The sequence below is a fragment of the Sapajus apella genome, unplaced genomic scaffold, assembly GCF_009761245.1.
Source record: "Sapajus apella isolate SASKATOON/1434 unplaced genomic scaffold, GSC_monkey_1.0 scaffold206, whole genome shotgun sequence".
Lineage (NCBI taxonomy): Eukaryota > Metazoa > Chordata > Mammalia > Primates > Cebidae > Sapajus > Sapajus apella.
The window spans coordinates 194482-200481 of NW_022437146.1; positions in this window are offsets into that span (position 1 = coordinate 194482).

The following is a 6000-nucleotide window of genomic DNA, read 5'->3' on the forward strand; positions in this document are numbered from 1 at the left end:
ATCCCAGCATTTTGGGAGGCCGAAGCAGGTGGATCATAAGGTTAGGAGTTTGAGACCAGCCTAGCCAATGTGGCAAAACCCCATCTCTACCAAAAGCACAAAAATTGGCTGGGAATGGTGGCAGGCGCCTGTAATCCCAGCTACTTGGGAGGCTGAGGCAGGAGAATCCCTTGAACCCGGGAAGCAGAGGTGCAGTGAGCAGAGATCATGCCATTGCACTCTAGCCTGGGTGACAAGAGCAAGACTCTGTCTCAAAAAAACAAAAAAAAATTTTTTTTTGTTCAAAACATATATTCAAACACACACTACATGGCACCATTTGTAGTTAAGAGAAATGTAAAGGTGCAGTATAAATATAGCTGCAGCCTGAAAGATGAGACGGAGTGACTGCAGGTCCTGAAGCACAGGCTGCAGCAAGTCAGCAGCTACAGCCGCCTCCAAGCTAGTTACGATTTTTTTTCAGGGCAAATGATGTGAGGGTTGGCACATTAGTGGGGGAAAAAATATGGAAACAAATATTATGAAAACAACACACAATTTTTGGCTGTCACTGATGGATCATATATACCGTAATGAATGAGAAAAACACATTCCGAGATGTGGCTGGAAGCATGGTGCCTCCCAAATGGCATCCTTTGCTTCACTGTCAGACTGATGATCCTCCAACAACAAAACCACCTCCTGCTCACAGATTCTTTGGACAAACCATAAGTTCAGCGTGAGTGCCACCCCAGAACAATATGTGCCATTTTCTTTTTTTTTTTTTTTTTTTTTTTGAGATGGAGTCTTGCTCTGTCACACAGGCTGGAGTGCAGTGGTGCGATCTTGGCTCACAGCAACCTCTGCCTCTCGGGTTCAAATGATTCTCCTGCCTCAGCCTCCCAAATAGTTGGGACTATAGGTGCGTGCCACCATACCTGGCTAATTTTTGTATTTTTAGTAGAGATGGGGTTTCGCTATGTTTGCCAGGCTGGTCTCAAACTCCTGACCTCAGGTGATCCACCTGCCTTGGCCTCCCAAAGTGCTGGGATTACAGGCGTGAGCCACGACGCCCGGCCAATATATACCATTTTCTACCACTAGAAAGAAGATTCAGGAACGGGTCCCATCTTGAAAACCTGACAAGCAAAGAATGAAAAACAGTTTAAACATGCAAAATACAGGGCTTTTCATGGCATTGCACTTTGCTTACCATTAACTGGATTAAAATTGCTTAAAAAAAAACGTATAACTGCATACAATTAACTGTAGGACATACTGTACTGCTCTACCAATTTCACAGCCATCTCCCGTAGTTACTACAGTGAGCTCAAGAGTTTCAAGGATCCACTTAAAGCTCCATGCTTCTCATCAGCTCCAAGGGAGCAGTTTGTCCTTCCAGTAAAAAAGGGATCTCTTGGCTGGGCGCAGTAGCTCACGCTTGTAATCCCAGCACTTGGAGCAGATCACTTGAAGTCAGAAGTTCAAGACCAGCCTGGCCAACATGGTGAAACCCTGTTTCTACTAAAAATACAAAAACCTAGCCAGACATGGTGGCACACACCTGTTATCCCAGCTACTTCAGAGGCTGAGGCAGGAGAATCACTTGAACCTGGGAAGCGGGGGTTGCAGTGAGCCAAGATTGCACAACTGCCCTCCAGCCTGGGCAACAGAGTGAGACTCCACCTCAAAAAAAAAAAAAAAAAAAAATTAGCTGTGCCTGGTAGCCCACACCTGTGATCCCAGCTACTCAAGAAGCTGAGGCAAGAGAATCATTTGAACCTGCAGGCAGAGAGGTTGCTGCGAGCCGAGATCTCGCCATTGCACTGCAGCCTGCCTGGACGACAAGAATTCATTTCCAAAAAAAAAAAAAAGGGATCTCTCTCAGTTATGCTGTTTTTTTTCATCATGTTTGGTGCAGTACTATAAATCTTGAATAACACCACAGGACCTATACAAAGTGCCATTAGTTATGCTAGAAGTGCTCCCAAGAAGCAGAGAAAAGTCATGACAGTAAAAAAAAAAAATTTAAGTTGCTTGATGTGTATTGTAGATTGAGGTCTGCAGCTGCGGCTGTGCCCTTTCACACAGACAATTCATCTTGTAAATGGATGGCATAAACTTATGGCATCGATATGGTACAGTACTATAAATGTATTTTATGATTTTCTTTTTTTTCGATGCCATAAGTTTTTTCTTTGAGACGGAGTTTCGCTCTTTTTACGCAGGCGGGAGTGCAATGGCGCGATCTCGGCTCACCGCAACCTCCGCCCCCTGGGTTCAGGCAATTCTCCTGCCTCAGCCTCCTGAGTAGCTGGGATTACAGGCACGCACCACCATGCCCAGCTAATTTTTTGTATTTTTGGTAGAGACGGGGTTTCACCATGTTGACCAGGATGGTCTTGATCTCTTGACCTCGTGATCCACCCGCCTCGGCCTCCCAAAGTGCTGGGATTACAGGCTTGAGCCACCGCGCCCGGCCTATGATTTTCTTAACATTTTCTTTTCGCTAGCTTACTTTATTGTAAGAACACAGTATGGGCTGGGCGCGGTGGCTCAAGCCTGTAATCCCAGCACTTTGGGAGGCCGAGGCAGGTGGATCACGAGGTCAAGAGATCGAGACCATCCTGGCCAACACGGTGAAACCCCGTCTCTACTAAAAATAAAAAAAAAAATTAGCTGGGCATGGTGGTGCATGCCTGTAATCCCAGCTACTCAGGAGGCTGAGGCAGGAGAATTGCCTGAACCCAGGAGGCGGAGGTTGCAGTGAGCCGAGATCGCGCCATTGCACCCCAGCCTGGGTAACAAGAGCGAAACTCTGTCCCAAAAAAAAAAAAAAGAACACAGTATAACTGTAATAGCACACTAAACATACAAAATAGGGTTCATGGACTGTTTATGTTATCTGTAAGGCTTTCTGTCAACAGTAGGCTATTGGTAGTTAAGTTTTAGAGAGGGCAAAAGTTGTAGTGGACTTTCAGCTGTGCAGGGGTCAGCGCCCCAACCTCCACAGTGTTTAAGGCTCAGCTGTACTCTGTGATGGCCCTGATACCTGTCAGCCAAATATGTTCTGCAGGAGGGCTGGGCTCGGTGGCTCATGCCTGTAATCCCAGCACTTTGAGAGGCCAAGATGTGTGGACCATTTGAGGTCAGGAGTTCCAAAGCAGCCTGGCCAACACGGGGAAACCCGTCTCTATTGAAAACACAAAAATTAGCTGGGCATGGTGGTGCGCACCTGTAGTCCCAGCTACTCAGGAGACTGAGGCATGAGAATTGCTTGAACCCAGGAGGCAGAGGTTGCAGTGAGCCGAGATCCCACCATTGCACTCCAGCCTGGTGACAGAGCGAGACTCCATCTCAAACAAACAAACAAAAAAAGCTCAAGTATTCATTGACGCTTTGTGGTAATTACAAAATATTGGAACAACTCTAAAGGCCCATACAGCAGAATCACTGAATAAACTATGATACATTCCCCCCAGTGGGGTACTCCACTGCTACAAGGAAGAATGAGGAAGATCTCTATGAACTGCTATGGTGTGACATCCAAGATATCTTGTTGGACAAAGAAAACAAAATGCAAAATAATGTCTCTAGTATGCTATTAATTCCTTTTGTGTAAGAAAGAAGAGGAAATAGGAAAAGTTACATGTGTCTGTTCATTTATGCAAAAAGCAGCACAGGAAAGGCCGGGCATGGTGGCTCACACCTGTAATCCCAGCATTTTGGGGGGCTGAGGTGGGTGGATCACCTGAGGTCAGAAGTTCGAGACCAGCCTGGCCAACATGGTGAAACCCTGTCTGTACTAAAAATACAAAAATTAGCCAGGCATGATGGCAGGTTCCTGTAATCCCAGCTACTTGGGAGGCTGAGCCAGGAGAATTGCTTGAACCCAGGAGGCCGAGGCTACAGTCACTGAGATTGTGCCACTGCACTCCAGCCTGGGTGACAGAGTGACACTCCGTCTCAAAAACAAAAACAAAACCAAGAAGCACAGGAAAGACAAAGCAGAAACTGAAGAGATGAATAACTCTGGAAGTATAGGTGGGAATGGAATGGCAGGACAGGAGGAGTGGGTGGAGCACAGTGCTCTGACCAAACCTTTGGAATCATGTTAATGCTTACATTGTGGAAAAAAGAAAATAAAATCATAGTAGAGACAGGGTTTCACCATGTTGACCAGGTGATCTCCATCTCCTGACCTCCTGATCCACCTGCCTTGGCCTCCCAAAGTGCTAGGATTACAGGTGTGCAACACCATGCCCAGCCAGTGTTTTTTTTTTTTTTTTTTTAAATCATATATATGATTCACAAATATTTTCTCCAAGTCTATAGTTTATCTTTTCATTATCTCTTTTTTTTTTTTTTGAGACAGAGTCTCACTCTGCCACAAGGCTGGAGTGCAGTGGCTTGATCTCGGCTCACTGCAACCTCTGCCTCCCAGGTTGAAGTGATTCTCCTGCCTCAGCCTCCTAGCGTAGCTGGGACTACAGGTGTCTGCCAACATGCCTGGCTAATTTTTGTATTTTTAGTAGAGACGGGGTTTCACCACATTGGCCAGGATGGTCTCGATCTCTTGACCTCATGATCTGCCCACCTCGGCCTCCCAAAGTGCTGGGATTACAGACGTGAGCCACCGTTTTTTGTTGTTGTTTTTGAGATGGAGTTTCACTTCTTGGTGCGATTTTGGCTCACTGCAACTTCTGCAGGGTTCAAGGAATTCTCTGGACTCAGCCTCCCGAGTATCTGGGATTACAGGCATGTGCCACCAAATGGCTCATTTTGTTTATTTAGTAGAGATGAGGTTTCTCCATGTTGGTCAGGCTGGTCTTGAACTCCTGACCTCAGGTGATCCACCCACCTCAGCCTCCCAAAGTGCTGGGATTGCAGGTGTGAGTCATCATGCCCAGGCTTCATTCTCTTAACAGTATCATTTGAGGAGCAAAAACCGTTTTAAACCTGTCACAGAGGAGATTTCTGATGAAGTCCAGTTTATTTTTTATCTTACAGATCACTGGTGCTCTGCCTAAGAAATCCTACCCCAAGGACATATAGACTTTCTCCTGTGTTTCTTCTTTATAGTTTTCGCCTTTCCATTTTGGGCTGTGATGTGTTTGGGGTAATTCTGCGTGTGTGTGAGGTCTGGATTCCAGTTTGGTTTTTGCATACGGATGTCGTTATCCCAGCACCACTTGTTGAAAAGGCTGGCCTTTCTCCACCAGTGTATTTTGCTTATCAGAATTGGTTGTCCATATATGTGTGAGTTTGTTTCTGGACTTTATTCTGTTCCACTGGTCTGTCTAGTTTTGTCAATACCATGCTGTTTTGATGACGTTAGCTTTAAACCAAGTCTTGTGCTAAGTGTTGCTGTGCTAAGGGGCTTCAGGTACCAAGGCAGCTTATACCTCCCTGCTGGGTGTGCATCAGGGACCTTGCTGTGCAGGAGGAGCAGTTGATACCCTGGAGGCAAAGAAGGAGGTCCAGGGAGGAGGAAGGGAGAAGGAGGAGGGAAGGACTGGGAGAGGAGGAGGAGGAAGAGGGCCATTGCTGGTATAGGACTTATTCACAGAGCATGGACTAAGTTCGAAGGGCACGCAGCACTGTGTGTGGCAGACACAGCCCAGCTCTCATGGCACTTCCAGGTTAGTTGAAGTCCCTCAGCCCTGGGTTCCCGTCCCTGTGTCCTTGGGCACAAAACTCCCAACTCTGAGTGACGGCTGCTCCTTCTGCAAAACATCTCTGATGTGTGTCCAGCAGGGAAGCGTCAAATGCCTTCCTAGATGAAGCACCCTCAGCACAGTGACACTTGGCACAACAACTTAGTTGCTGTCACTGTTGTCTCCAAGTCTACTCTGTGACAGACCCTCATTCTGGGTTGCCTGTGCTTTCTTGTGGCATCCTGTGTCACACCTGACTTCCAGCAAGACCTGGAGAGGTGGGTGGATCGGAACCTTCTGTGCATCCCCTGGGGAGGCACGGAACATGTGGTTGAGGAGAGCTGGGTGATGGCATATCCTCTCC